This window comes from Ischnura elegans, chromosome 9 (genome assembly GCF_921293095.1).
Source record: "Ischnura elegans chromosome 9, ioIscEleg1.1, whole genome shotgun sequence".
Classification (NCBI taxonomy): domain Eukaryota; kingdom Metazoa; phylum Arthropoda; class Insecta; order Odonata; family Coenagrionidae; genus Ischnura; species Ischnura elegans.
In genome coordinates, this window is record NC_060254.1 from 98,542,245 (window position 1) to 98,558,404 (window position 16,160).

At 38.6% G+C, this 16,160-nt stretch overlaps 1 protein-coding gene across 6 annotated transcripts in view; it reads left to right on the plus strand.

The window, feature by feature from the left end:
* Window positions 1-10,599: 10,599 nt before the first annotated feature.
* The window catches only part of LOC124165227 (lachesin-like), an 878,935-nt gene continuing 873,374 nt past the window's right edge, over window positions 10,600-16,160 (plus strand). For all 6 annotated transcript variants that reach the window (XM_046542522.1, XM_046542529.1, XM_046542528.1 and 3 more), the window contains exon 1: window positions 10,600-11,655. The gene's annotated coding sequence lies outside the window, so the exon portion shown is untranslated. The remainder of the gene's footprint in view (window positions 11,656-16,160) is intronic.

Below are 16,160 nucleotides of genomic sequence, written 5' to 3' on the forward strand. Positions count from 1 at the left end.
CATTATATACAAATTGTTTCAGTAGTTTAGTGTGTCATATTTCTACTAGACGGCTCCTTAGCTGAATTTTAACTTATTTACTATTATCTCATCAACATCTAGTATTAACTTATGATTACAAGCAATATATTATCAACATTCTGTTTGATTTTATTTTGATATTTTTTAACCTCGATGAATATCTAACGTAATGGCAAAACATTCCTTTCGTGTGACATACCGGCAATGATTTTGTCTGGGTTCGCGATGTCGCTTACCTACTTAAAACCAGAAATGAAAGCAGTCTTGCCGTTTACTTTTAAAAGGGAGCATTTGTATAAGGCGAGGGACAGTTGATATGGACTGATTTGCAAACCACTCCTATCTCTTTGACTCCTTCAAAATCCACTACGCTTCCACTCCTTTCTCTATCAGTCGGTCGGAGAGTCGGGCACAGGAATTCCTGTGAATGGGCTGAAGAGGTGGAATGACGATCTTTTCCCACTTTCTCCCTCTCTGGGGAATGAAGAATGGCCCAATTTTGGCCCCATCACTCGCCATGATGCGAGGTCGAAATTATGTCGTTATCCCGAAGAAATGCGATAGAAAATTTCGTGGGGTTGATACTTGTGGGAAGGGAAGAATTATCTCTAAGATGATTGATTACTGAGATGGGTAAACTTAGATTTCATTCCCTTACTTTTATTTTATCACTTATAATATGGAGTAAGCCTTATTGTGAATTGAAGAGGGAAGTGCTTGAAGGAAGGGGAGGCTCCCACTAGAATGCATACTAAGTACACCATGGAAACCTACCTTAATCGGTAGAATAATATTTAATAGGTGACAAATGCAGGGGCGTAGCCAGGACGATGCGTTTGGGGGTGCTGTCCCGGGGGGTTAGGAGGGTGAAACCTCCCTCTTGGGAAAATATGAATGTTATTATACCTAGAAATCGCATTTTATACTATTAAGTCACTAAAAATTACACTATTAACGGGTCGTCGGGAAGCTCTTTTGCTAAAAATTTATGGTGGATTAGATTAAATTTCTTTTATTGATTGATATTTTTCTGCTAAAATTAATTGGTTTGGAGCACGTGCCCCCAGTGCTCCTCTCTGGCGATGCCACTGCACACTATCATTGTTGAATTTGTAAGATTTAAATTCCTGGTGCAATTTATTGGTAATGAAAGGGGATATGTATTCTGATGGAATAAATGGAAATATTCTAAATGTGTCAGTGGAACTAACTTAAGGTAGAAGTTGTTTTTGTCTTCAATGGCTATCAAGGTAACGCAATGCTTACTTTTTTTCATAATAGGCCAGTCGTCAAGGAACAGTAGGTGCCTGTTAAAATTCGCAATGAAAGGGCAAACATTTCACTTACTATTAGCAACATAAATAATATTATTTTACTTAAAATCCAATAAATACCTTATAAGTTATTTGTAATATTGTATATAAAATAGAGGATTTGTCTTGCTCCCGATACCCGAAAAAATCTTCTGAACGAGTCTCAATCAAATTTTTACGCATGCATCCAGCAATGCAAGAGATGGTTGTATGGTTGTAGATGAATTTCATCTGGAAATAAGTAGTCAGTTTTTAGGATATAACATTAATCCTTATGGGAAAAACAGTGAAATCACAGTGAGATTTGCCATTTCGCTCATTTGAATCACTTTATTTCAAGATAGGGAGTTGATATTTTCTTGTTAATGTGGAGGAAATGATGGCGTTTCTTAAAGTTTCGTTCAGATCTGGTCTTAGTTTAGATAGATGATAGAAAACATTTATTTTTATCACCAAAATTTGAATTCTAATGATTTATAAATGAAACAATATTTCCCTGTTACACGTCGTATCGAATTTACATGAGAACATTATAAAGAGGGATGCTATAAGGAAATATTTTTATTCACGATAAACTAAGATTTAAAAGTAACGAAAGATAACATGGTTGGTTCAAAGTACCTCCGAACAATTTCAAAGAAAGAAATTCAACCTTTTACTTTTTTCACAGGAAACAATCATTATTTCAAATGGAAAACATATGTAGTGCCCCAACGTTGATTCTGCTTGTTATTTTCAATCACTTCTAACGATTTAAAACGGCTCGTCTGTTCGTATGTTTCCGTCATTATAATTTACGCAGGTGCTGCTATAGTGGGAGGAGTGGGAGGTTTATAAGCCTGCATTTATTGACCATAGTCAACAGTTGCAGTGGAGCAGGAAGTACTATAGGACTAAGAATGTGGGTGGAAAGTACCTTCAGTGGGATTCTGGATTGTCGAAATCGGATTCTTGGGATATATAACCGTTCAAGAAAGGTGGAGATATTATTTTAGGCACCGCATGAGGGAGAGGGGGGAATAGGATATGATGGTGGTTCGATGTTTTGGCGGAGGGCGGTGTTGGTGTGGGGGGTGAGAAATCTTTTGGGGATGGCGTGCGGGCGGAAGGTGCGGGAGGAGGGGGAGTGGGTGGCGATAAGCGTGGCCCGCGTGACGTAGCGAGAAGCAACAGGAGGGGGAGGGATCTGGGGGAGGGGTGGAATCTGGAGGAGGAGGAGAAGTATAAGAGAAGAAGGGCCTGGAGGAGTAGGGTCTCAGGAATGGGTAGTTACGTTCTTTTTTCGGACTCGCTTCTTTCGGTCTCGTTCACCGAAACGAAAGAGTTTGACCCATAGAAATATTTCTGCTTGCGATTGTGATGATGTTTAAGTACGTTGCTCCTGTTGTCGTCTTTAGTAATCCAGCGAAATATACGAGGGCCGTTTTTTTCAATCTCCGATGGGTCATGATCAGAAGACGAAGTGATTGATAAAATATTAGCTCATTACTGGATATTGAGCACACGTGTTGTGTCCTTTCGACAAAAGTGCCTCGGCGACTGAGAAATTGGTCGTGCCTGTAGACAAGTTTTACTATATGTTCTTCATAGGATGTTGCCACCAATGACATCCTACGAAATAATCCTTTGTCCTGAAGCTCATCGGCCGTTTGAAAGCGCTTGCCATCGAGTCATATTTTCATTTCAACGGAAAGAGAGAAGTGCCCCTGCATTAGGACGGTATTGCACGGCGGGTGATCGAAAATGTCCCATTAAAATTGCTGAAGGGGCAGTTGGGCTGCATCAGCGGTTAGATGACGGGCGTTGTCATGGATCAGAACACTTCCAGAAGTCAGCATGTCTCTTCTTTTGTTTTGAATTGGAAGGGACGTAATGTTTCACACTCCAGCCACATTCCATTTTTATCGGCACAAAGGTCAAAGACATGTCAATGCTGAAGCCATTCGCCGAGTTTTCTGGGCCTCTCTCCCCAGTGCACACTTTGCGGGAGAATCCATTGCGGCAGAATGGAAGAATCTAATTTTGTTCAATTTCTCCGAGTTACCTTGATATAAATGATTGATCTTAAGGGTAAGAATATTTTTGAATGAAGGAAAGTTACGAGGCTCGTTCAATAGGTCCTTAGAATCTCCAAAAATTTACATTCTTAGTATCAAAAATTAATCTTGACTAGAAAATGGTGGTGGTTCGTCAGCTGTTAAAGTTTCAGCTATATCCATGCCATAGTTTCATATTTGTTGCCGATGGCACTGAACAACTTTCATTTGTTTATAAAAGTGGATCAAACGGAGTCTTGTACGGTGATCAAATACATTTTTTTGAAAGGGTTGACGTCGAAAGATATAGAAGCTACCTCAAATAAAACTCATGGAAGACCTGATCCGGTGTTGAAACTATTTACAATTGAGTAAATGAGTTCAAAATTTGCCGCACATCCAAAAAAATGAACATTGTTCCGGTGTCTCTGAGGAAGTGCCTGCCCCCCAAAATGATTGTCAAAATCCAGCATATGGTTTGAAGTGCTAGACGAGTCAAAATGCGCGATATAGGTATGGCCACAGGCATATCGGGTGAATGAAGAAGGTGAGGTCAACAGAGAGAACTAGAGAAACAACGAGGTGCTACACATGGAGGGTGAGGAGTGGAGCAAGTTATAAGTCAATCATAGGTAAGCGGGAGAGAGGGAAGAAGTTTATAGGATGTGTTGGCAGATTGAAATGGAATAGACATTATTATGAATTGAAGTGGAAAGTTCAATGTACGAATCTGAGATTATTTGTAAAAATTCCTCGTGAAGGGAATCCAAGGGAAGGAAAACTCGTGCTGAGGAGGAGTTAGAAGCTTTGGATGGAACTAAACTGGGAAGGAATTTAAAACCATCGTGAGAGAGGGAAGAATGTTAGTAAGGTGAGGTGGTTGAGGGAAGGGAAAAGTAGTTATTGATAAAATGAATGGGAGCGGGCCTTGTTTTGAATAAAGTTTTAAGAGTGGAGGCCGTCTGGGTTGATTTGCAATAAGCTCCTGTAAACTATCTTTACCGTTGAAATACTTCAGGTGTAAGAAAGATTGGACATGGCTTACGCTTGAACTCATGGGAGAAGTGGAGGTCCGAACGAGCGAGTTTGGAACGGGAGAGAGGGAATGGTTTTTGATATATGAGGGGAAGGAGAAGGAGAATATTGATAGATATAATGAAAGGGATTAGGCCTTAATGTGAACCAGATAGGGAGGTCCAACGAATGGGAGAAAAGCAATGGAAATTCCCTTGATACTCTATGTAACCCTACCTCAACCGGTAGAATATTTAAATATTATTTCTTTGCGCTTAACACTAGAATGCCGAAGGGTGTCATTTTGACACCCAGTTTATTTTATAATTTCTTCGTTCGGTTTAGGTGGTTCGTGGGATGCAGTTTGATGATTACTGGCCAAATTAGTATTTTAGAATAGTATATTACCTTCATGATTGTTTATTTTTTACATAATTTCAATAAATATCAGCTGTTTACAATTTTTTCGAAAATTTATTAGTTCCTTGAAACCAGCCAAATTTTACCGCGCACTTACTTTTTATACACTACACACCACGACACACAAAGAATAGTATTTTTTTATATTAAGGAAACAAAAACAAATATTACAATGTAGATGACGCTTTAACACTAACGACTAAGAAAAAAGTAATCTGCAACATAACACGGCTATAAGAACATGGGTGTCATAATGACACCCTCACGGCATTCTTGGGGTATGCCATTTTCCCGGCATTCTAGTGTTAATATGGCAAAAATATTTCTTCACAGGTTAATCGAACATGGAGAAATGTGGGTCGAGAATGTGCGTTATCCGCACCTGTATCGTATCGTTCCCGTCTTCGTATTAGTATCTTCATCTGCGTCCATTCCTAAGCCGTTACTATCGCTGATGACATCATAGATGGTGCTGCATTCCCCAGTCTCTATTCCAAGCGAGAGTCGACCCTATGCAATGGAAGCGTTGGAAATGCACGTGGGTGAATAATATTAGCACATCGTAGGGTCCAATGACGCTGACGTCCAAGTAATTTTTGTGCGTTAATCTTCCCTGTAATTCCGCGTGTATTTAATTTATTTCATACCAATATTTTGTCTATAAGTACTTAAGTATGCGAGTGATTGGCTCTTTTAAAATATTTTGAATTCTTATTTTTTCAACAGGACAATGTTTGTTTGTATCTTAATTTATGGTTTTTAAATGTCGTTTCAGTTTTTGTTTGATAGAATGATGTATTGGTGCATATTTCACTTCGATATTGATCAGCGAGATAAAATCGAATATTGGAAGCTTCAGATGAACTCTAATCGTGAGTAATAATTTTACTAACAGTTAATGAGTCAAGGTCAAAGAAATTGCTCAGACCAAAATTGTAGATCAGAAAATTATCTACAAAATGGAGACTGCACTTTTTTCTCTAAGATTTACCATTTTTGAGAGAAGGCCATTCGAAAGTTAGCTGGAGCTTATTCTCCGTAATTTGCACTATGTTGTTGCGCTCTCCGAAAATTATTGGACAGCTTCAGATAACTATCGAATTGAGGCTCGAAGGTGGTCTCCTTCATTGAAAATGGAGCATAAAAACAATGGGTCTATTATCACCAAGCAGCTAATGTTCGATTGCCTATGGTCATCGATTACCGAGGCCGAACAGCAAAATAACTGCAATGAATTGGATGGATGAGGCAGATACTTTGTGGAGATCCATTATGAGATATGAAGTGAAACAAAGCGAAGCGAAAATGAAGCGAAGTGCAAAGTGTTTCACTTCATATCTCAAATAACTGCAAGCTAAATAAATATGGAAAGCAAGAATAGTAAGTAGAGTAGAAAGTAGAATAGCCATAGAATTGGAAGTAACTCATCTATTTAAATTTCCTCTGATTTTTGCAAAAATTCAAAGGATATACAAATATTTTACTGCTTTATGTTCCTTGGTAAAAGTTAAAACTAAAATATTAAACAGTTTCTAGTGACGGCGTTTTTCAGAATTCGAACATTGGGACACATTCACTGTAATCTGGTTCGTCCATCCGATTTTCTATTCTTTATCCCACCGAAACTCGACCGTTCTATGAAGAGGACGAAACGTCAAGGCCTTGGCTGGAGTTAATGAGTGCAAGTGAATCAGCTGGATGTGATGGAGGCGGAGGCCTTGAGAATTAACAGAATGGAAGGGAGGACGTGGGTCGTTTCAAAAAGAGTCGAGACGAATCCAAAGAGAAGGCACGAAAAAAGGGGAGAGACAGTTAGATGCCCCAGAGTAAATATCACGAATGTTACAAAAGAGGTTCTTCAAGTCGGCCTCTGAATGTGTTGTCACCCACTACGCATTTAAATGAATTTACAAAAGTCGCCACGCGTATTGCTAACGGACAACCTGATCCAAGTTTCACAGAGAGATAAGATATAATTAGGAGTAAGGTAAGTGAGGTACAATGAGGGTTTTTTTGCCGGCCTCGGTGGCGGCGGGGTAAAGTCCTCGCATGCCTAACAGGAGGTCACGGGTTCGAGTCCCGCCTGGCTATGTTACCTCTCTCCAGGGCATGGTTGTTTGTGTACGTCGAAATTGTTAAAATGTTAAAAACTCCGATTTAAAAGGCCGTGTAGAGCTGTTTTGTGTGGTATGGATATAAATAAATAATAATAACAAAAATTTATATTCACGATGATGTGATCCATCAAACTCATTACTTTTCAATGCTATCTCGCAATTTCAAGCATTTGACGGCAAAATACTGGAAAAAAGTGGATCGTATTGCACTCATCACCGTGCCGTGGAAATTTTTTAAAACCGATTAAAATGCGACCGAAGTGGCAAACAGATATCAGCCTTCTTTGGTATGGAATTGGGCCCTCTCTATGTACTCACCTTGGTAAAATATGTACAGGAGCGAAGGAGGTAGCCGTGAAATATTGTAAACCTGAGGGAAACATTGAAACCGCAAACTCAGTTTTTTCACGGGAAATGGAATTCGATGGCTAAATTCTAACAACCCGTACCTCAAAAATAGCAACGTTTCAGGAGAGCGGAAGAGACGATTTATATTTTTGATTGTACACTGAAATTAAAAACCAAAAATTCATAAAACTGAAAAAGAAGCATACATTTTCAAATAAAGAGTTGTTTTTGCTTGAATTTTATTTTTTAGTTGTCATTACACTCTGCTTAAGATACCCGTCTCAAACCGGCCAAATTTTGAGATACGTGTAGTTAGAACTTAGCCATCGAAATGGTAAATTGATAAATTTTCACTAAAAGTTTTATAATTTTAGACTTCTTAGTTTTTGAGTAAAATTGTGAAGTTCTCTCGGGTTTCACACCGGGTGATGTTTTCCATCTCTTGGTCGAACTTTTCGACGAGTGAATCCGAGTTCTTTGATTCTTATAAGCCTTATTGCGAAGAGCGTGTCACTCTTCAAAATGTTGGAAGGACATATCGAAAACCTCACATGGTGTGAAACCCGAAATATCACATTCAATTATATTGCTAGCGGGGACAACATCGCCTATGATTTAATAAAAAGTTGATGGAAATAATATTTCAAATCTAAACAATGCACGAGAAAACTAACTCTATTAACGTAATAGCCAAAAAGACCAATGAAAGCTTTAATTATACCTCTTAGTTAGTAATCTTACTTTTGGTCGCATGCACAGAAACTGAAAATCGTTCATATTTTATTTTAATTTTTACAAGATCGGCAGTGATGCTAAATCAGTTAAATATCCAACATGTACTAGAAACGACATAAACATGAAAGCGAAAGTCTTTGCCGTCTTCGTCTAATCCGACCAATTGAATGATCCCGGATATTGCCTTTATAATGCTGGTCTCATAAGCGAACACAAAAGAAGAAAAAACCTTTTCCAAGGACATTGCGGTCCAGTTTCCAGCGGAAACTAAACTTATCTGAAAAAAAAGTGTAATGCCTTTCGTTCGACCGTAGCAGTTTTTTTTTACTGTTCACGCCGATTTTTTCTGGCTCTATTTTGTACGAGAATTAAATCTTTCAGCGCTGGATCCCATATGCTTGCATCTGCGGGCAGCAGAGTGCTAAATATCATCCTTCTCTCGCTTGTTCATCCAAAGGCGTTTCTACAATACACTTGATACATCCATGTCCAACATCCATAACGTTTTGAGCCGACATGAATAATTTTTATATAGTAGCTTAATGAATGCGTGCATAACACTCATAATTTTCGCAATCAATATTTGAAAGAATATAGGTATCCGTGAAATAAGATTTAAAAATCTTTGTTAAAGGTGTTCTATCGGTCAAAGTTGGCTTGCATGAAACATTTTACGAAGCAACCCGGCCTTTCTCCTTTCCAAATTGAACTTCATCTTAAAACTCATTTTTCAAACCTAAATTCACTTAAATTTCAAAATGGCAGTGTAAAAAGTAGTACGTTCATTTTCCCTATTATGGTTTCAAGGAGATTTTGTTGATAAACAATCAAAGAAACAGTTACCTAGTTATCGATATGTATAAAAGGATTGGAAGGTTACCATTGGCAAACGTGGACCGTTAAGAGTTTAATGAGAGTTGAAAATTATGTCACAATAACTTTTTGTACCTTTGTCATCGATACTAGTATCGATGGTTTCGATCGATCGAAGTCCAGGGAATCGAGCGCACTAGTTGCATTGGGATCTAAGTCCTTGCCATGAATAATCTTAAGAATCGCTCTTTTGTAGTGGCATATACAAATGCATTTCCGATATGCTTGATTTTGGCTCTCGTCGAGCGAGGAGGGGTAAGATATGGGTGCTCGCAAGGAAATAGAATGTTTGGTTTTTTTGTTTAAATTTTGTTATTATCCACAGCGATTTTGTTGAGCATTAATCATAAAAAATGGTGTATTTATCGTTAGTTAAAGTGGGCTAGTTATCGATGGCAAAAAATGATCTTCGGTTTAAAATAAGTACTTGCGAATGGTACTGATTTTCAGTATTGAAACAGAGTGATAGGTTCTCGCAGTTTGGCCATTGAGGGCAATTGTATATCATCTGCGGTTTACGACGATTTTTTAAATGAACGACTTTCCAATTGTTATTTATACTCTTCATTTTCACTAGTGATGCGTTTTAAATAGACTGTCGGCAATTAATTCAATAATTTTTATCAGAATATATTTCATTTTTAAGACTTAAATTAAAATGTAACAACTGATAAGCTGATGCTTGTCTCTCCTTTATAGGAAGTCAATGTCTAGGTTTTTAAAAATGTATATCGATCTATTTCTAGGGAATCGGGAGTACTAGTTGCAGCAGTATGTGAGGCTTTTGACATGATTTCCAGTAAGGTAGGCTAGTTCGTTGTTGCATGGCGTTTCGATTGGTTTGTTTTCGGCTGCCTCCAGCGTCAGTTGCGAGTGTGATTGAGGATTGGCACCCCATGGGTGAATTATAGCTTGTGTTATGACCATATCGTTTCGTGGTTAACTTTATCCACGAAGGATTCAAGGTAATTTTGTAAAACATAGAGCATAAAAATGTTCTTTTTTTTAATCGATAGTCAAAGAAAGGCTGATTATCTATGGTAAACAATGATTGATGGTTATCAGTGCCAGACGATGGTTATTGTTTTCATTATTTCAATATAGTGATATGATATAGCGGCTTTGTATGGGCGTTTTTAGCAATTTCTGTACATTGTCGATGGTTTGCGATGATCATCTCATATTATCAGTTAACGCTGGAAAATTGCTAACAGCAAACCTTCATTTTCACTTATCGTTTCCGATTTTCATTTTTTCATATAATTTTCACCTGTCGTAATGATGAGATTTTGTCAGCAGTCGGTAGCTCATTCACGACTTGTTTCAAGAATTAATATTTCAAGACTTCAACTATGATTTAATTACTGTTAAGCTGCTGTTTGTTTCAGTGTTTTTTGAACATCAGTATCGAAAGTTTCGCAAGCCTAGGTGAACGATCGCACTAGTTGCTGCGGGATAGAGCACTGACGTGTGGGTGGGTGCTCGTAAGATAGCCTAGTTCGTAGTGGCATGGGGTTTGCGATTGGCTTGGTTTTTGGGGTGCCGTGGGGCCGGGGGGTGTGGGCAAGCCATGGGTGCAGCCGCCGGGGAGAGGCGGTTCCCTCGCTTGGCGGAAGGGAGGCGGAGTATGCGCACCACCCGTGCTGGGCAACCCCCTTAAACCTCCCCCTCCCATCCTTCCCACATCGGAGGGTACTACTCCTCTTCAGTGCCCTTCGCGGGTCCCCAACACTCAGTCCCCTCTCTCTCTCTCCCTCTGCACTCACTCTGAAGCGCCGATTCTCGGACGGGATCACAAGACGTCGACGCCGCTGCCGACTGCGTGAGAGCGCCCACCACTTCCCCGGCTGGCGCGCGCGCGCTGCTCGTTTCCCGCCAAAGTGATTGCGTGTGTTGCCCACGACCTCGTCGTGCTCCAAGTTTTGCCACTTGGCCCAAAATCTGAGAGGAACACGGTTGATGGTCCCATTAGAAAGTTCCCTCTTGAAACACCACCCCCCACAGGGCCTTTCAAAGTGGACGGGTTTCTGAAGTGTGAAGTAGTGCCGGTTGATATTTTCGCTCTTATTTTTCCCAGAAAAATAACTGCGGAAGGTGTTTTGAAGTATTGGGATGTTAATTTCTTTACACCTCCTGGGAGGGTTAAATTTGATCGGAGGTTTATGCCGATAAATGTGGGAGATACTTGAGGAATAAGTGCTTGCATTTGTGCATTACCCTTCCTTCCTGAAAGACACGGTTTTTCTGTAGTGCTACACTGAACACATCACCCAGTACTCTTCCTTCCTAAATTCTCTCCCCGCGGAACACTTTTTCCCCTGAAAAAAAATCTACAAATTTATTATTATCTTGGTTGATTTTAGAATTGCCCATCAGCGTTGATATTGGAGACCCATTCAACCGTATTTTTGCGGTTCTGTTTTCTTCGCGGGAGCAAACTCGTTTTTAGTGTCCGGCGCGCCTGTTGGCCAAGTGTTTCCCGGAGATCCCCACGGCCGACGGCCGGCCAGTCGCCCCGTGGTCTCCGGCTGATTGGACGGGGCAGTGCCCGCATTAGCTCGGGTTTCCCTCTCCTGTCTGAGGATTCTACGGGCTTGCTTCACCTCTTCGCAACCTGGCTCCTCCCGGCTTTCCCTCGCAGCCGCTCTTCCGAGAGTGATTTCTCCGCCTGGGACACTCCTCCTTTGCTATCACGGACTTGGTTTATCCTCTTCGTCGCACGCAAGAAGTACGGCCGCTCCTGTGCCTTCGAAGTACAGCGCCCGGCATCTCTCCTCGGTGAGTCCTACCGGAGTACAGTGGCCGGCATTATACATTTTATTTAAGAGTATCCAGGAAAACTTAGTGGAAACGCCTTATCTACGTGGGATTGGAATGAAAGACAGTAGTTGTATAGTTTCACACAATTTTAAGGTTTCGACACTTTGTTTCATTTTCAAGGTCCTGATAATGTCACAAAGAATCGAAATCTGGTCAATAACAAAATTGTGAGGAAGTTTACTGCTGTCTTTCAATCTCATCCTATGGATGCCGGAGAAAACTCGAATGTTGTAGTAACTCACATAATTTTAATAAAGGGGCCAATTGAAACAAAAGCCGTTTGCCCTTTGCGATGTTAACCAAAAGATGTTTTTCACTTGGCAAGCTTATAGTTTTTTTTCACTAGGTCAATCATTCATATCGATATCTTCTCCGTTTTCAATCTATATTCAATATAGATAGGTATTATACATAATTATTTTACTTCCTTAAGAACCCAGCCATTACGAAGTGGCCTAATGCACTGTGGATTCTTTACATTGCTTTATTGGTGTAATAGAATATTTGCATAATCTCTTAATTGTAGGTCATCACTAAAAATATTACAGTCGTAGAAAGGTTTTGGTTCACATTGTTCAATTAGCATACGTGCAGCATGCTATAGTTTGAACAAGGAAATAAGATGAGACATAAATCATATATTTTGAAGTACTGTTGGTTGGATTGCCCTTTGTATAATTTCCTCAGAGGTTCTCCAGGCTCGTCTAGGCTTTCGTATCGCGGCAAAGCTCTTCGTCGTGCACCGTGTGTTGAAAATCTGAGACGTTTATCTGAGATGGGTGTCCACTGCACATTAGGAATTTGTACTTGTTTTTGAGGTGAAGTTCCGTTTACGAAAGAAGTGCCAGGTCAATTATTTATTAATCAATATATCGCTCATTTTTGGTGGCTGTGGGTCAATTGTTCTAAGAGTTATAAGCCAATTTTTTCAAAATTCCCTATATTTTGTTGCTTAATCTATGTATTTTAGAGGTTGCGAAACATTGGTTTTCATCGATAACTACGCGGTTATAATTAAATAAATATATTTAATATAAATTTAATAAATTAATTGGTAAAAAATTCGAGTGGGATGAGTTTACTTTCAAAACTATTGTGAGAGATTGATTGACAACAAATGAAGTTGGGAATTCCATTGAGTTCGTAGGTAGAAACGGAATCGTGAATGGTGTCTTGTCAACCCAAGAGGGTACGCCTTCGTTTGTATTTAATACTGTCTTCTCTCTAAACTCATCGACAGCTGATGGTGTTACTAAATAGATTACGTATATATTCACTTTCTATGTATGCATTCCTTCTTTTGGCACTACCTTATGCAGAATCTTTTAAGATACCATATGCTGAGGATAATTTTACATAATAATCGTCTGTGATCAATTTTTTCCATACCTCTCGCCGCCATCTCGGTGGAATAACTGTGTGATGAGAGAATTGGTACTTAAATCTAAAAAGTGTTATTTGGTAACTAAAATATTGATGATTAGGTGAACCTTAATGGGAATAAATGCTAATTGTAAAATTTTATTATTATTTGTCATGCTGAACCTCTTTATCAATTCATTGTTGACCGATATGACCCATTTTCTTCATCTATTGTCCTTATTAATCCTTGATGCTAGAATATCGTTTGAAAATCTGTCACAAATAAAAATTTTGCATTGGCGACATGGTATTTGTACTGAATTTTTTTATTATGGATAGTTTTGATGAAAAAACAGCCATATCAATTGAATATTAGTACTCTTTCTGTCACTTATATTACCATGGCTTCTTAATCAAGGACTCTTTTCTTCTGGAGCAGGGGAATATATAGCGCATGTGTAACTGGAGGTTTCCTTCAGCATGCCGCGCATATATGATGATGCATGTGTATCCCTCGTCTTATGAAGACAGTGATGTGAAATATCTCTCCGAGAAATGGAGTCAGTCCGATGCAACGGTCTACCAATTGCGTGTTCAAAAGCGAATAGAGGAAAATAATTCAAACAGTCCAAGTGCATTTCGATACGAGTGCTGTTGTATTCGATATGAAATAGTATCACCGCATTGATTTAAAATTTTATGGAACATATATTTCCCGCGATTTTATTCTAAAAGCATATCGTTACACCATTGATAGATGAGATTATACACTTGGACGTGTAAGGTTTGGTAAGGGGAAGAAATGATAAGTCTATTAGCTAAGTATTTGTTGTATCGAAGGATTTGCGCAAACTTTCACTGCTCAATAATGCATAATATGCAATCTCGCTTCAAATACACTCCAGTTAGAAGTGTTGATGTAAAGGTAAAAAAACCCCTTAATATTAATACATATCTTATAGCTGAAATATTGGATTGAGTGAAAACGTGAAGATGGGTATTGCACAAAGGGACGTGTTTAAGGTTATTAGTCCGTCTCAGTGATAATGTCATGGATTGTGAATCAAGCAGAGTAATTAATGGTTTTGCAGGGTAATCTCCCATGCCTTTCCTGTAATTCACTTATTGTGTGCTGAAGTTTCTGAAAATTCGTCAATAAGTGTTTCACAGTGGAGAAAAGTACTTCTAAAAAGCCAACAAGTACCCAAAGTAAAGTAATTTTAAAAGTACTTCTTCTTCTTCGCAAAGTCGCAAGTAAGGACTCAAGTCTTAACACAGCAAGGGGAAGGGCTTTTTATCTTTAGAAATTTTGTATTTTTGTCATCTTTATTCTTTCAAAATCTCCAATAAAGCCTTATTAGGTCATAATCGTACCGTAATAGGTGAATAATATATCTCACTGTTAAGGAAGGAATGCATAACGAATGATATGAAGACATTTATCGGGGAAACCATTAAGAAGAAAGCAGTTGTCCTCGATTACTTAATCTTGGCAATGCAATCCACGAGTTTTTAAAAATACATTTCACATAGAACAATTTTTTAATAAGATGAGAACCTTTAATTTTCCTATTAAGGTAATAGTAATGCTTTCTTGTTAACGTCCCGCTTTGGAATTATTTAATGTACGATAATATATTACGAGGCTCAATTATAAGTCAAAAATTACTTCTTGCCTTTATGATCAGGTCGTCAGTCCCATGTTTAAATATGTAAATGACAATCTAGATTTATTTGTAATTTATTTATTTCTGCGTAGGGATATACAGATGAAACAAGCGAAATTGAATTTATCCGTAATTTTCTCGCTTGAATGTCTAATTTCTCGTGTTTTTATTGAAATTATTATGTTTTTGTTGGATATTATTAACTGCGTAGCATCGCACCGTTAAAGCATGGGTGTCATTTATAAAGAATGCGCACTGAATTTATTTTTATTATTGGCGTTGGATATTTTATGTAATTATCTCGATTTAATATGCAAGAGTTTTGAGATGAATGGCATAATTATGCTGGCGGCATGGATGAGTTACGGCATGGGGCCCGTCCCACTACTTGCCCGTCAAATTTGGAGTTCCGTGCCTCAGAGGACTTCAATGTGATTGGCCGAGTATGTGAAATGTTACGACGGAGAGAAAATGACGCATACCGACGGAAAAATAATCGGAATATTTTCCCAAATTAAAAAAAAAAATCCGCAAAAAGTTGTCTCAGTCGTCGTTTTTGCAATATTTTAGCGTCCCTGAAATCAATGATTGGCCTTTAATGATTGTTGTTAACGGCCAGCGAAAGGAGAGAAAACCTTTTTTTTATCCATTCGAATTATTCACGCGGTTGCTCGCAAATTATTTTAAAATCCTTGATGAAATGAATGCATTGACGTCTATAAACTACGCGACCGAACCAGACTTAGGGTAATTTTATTTTTTTGCCATTTTTTAAAATCCCTTGTTTTTGCCCTTTGGTTTACAGCATATGTAATAAATAATAGCTCTTTTCGCCTATTTACTAGGAAATTTTGTTGAGGTTTTACACAGCAAGTTTTTACTCTCTAAGAATCTCCGCTCGATGCTAAAATGCTATCTCTTTTTAGATAGCCAAGTGTAACGAGAGTATTGTTTGAAAATATTGAATGGAATAGGTAAAGATTTCAATCGGCAGACGGCCTTCATATTCGCAGATATTTCGCGAGTACAGTCAAGTCTTTTGAAACTACACGTGCAAAGAATAGTCCCTATTTTGCTATAACCTCTACCTCTTGATCTACTACCAAACAGTAGGTTTTCGATGTAGGTTTTCGCAGGTTTTTCACGCCCCCCTTCTCGTGTGGTCGTTTTCCTGCAGTTTTTTCCAATAAGGACGACAGTCAATATCCTTAGGTTTTTCCCACGTTCACTAACATCTTTTTACACTTGGTCAAAGGTAAATTTGTTAACTTATAATTTTATTTCTGGATTAAAAAGGAACTTCTATTTATTTTTATGTAATTTCTCTGCATGTAATTTCATGAGCAACTTCATTATGTATTTAACTGCATATATTTCATGTTTGACGAGGGGTTGGATGGAAGATGGGACTTTCTAGTCCCAATATCGCCCAAT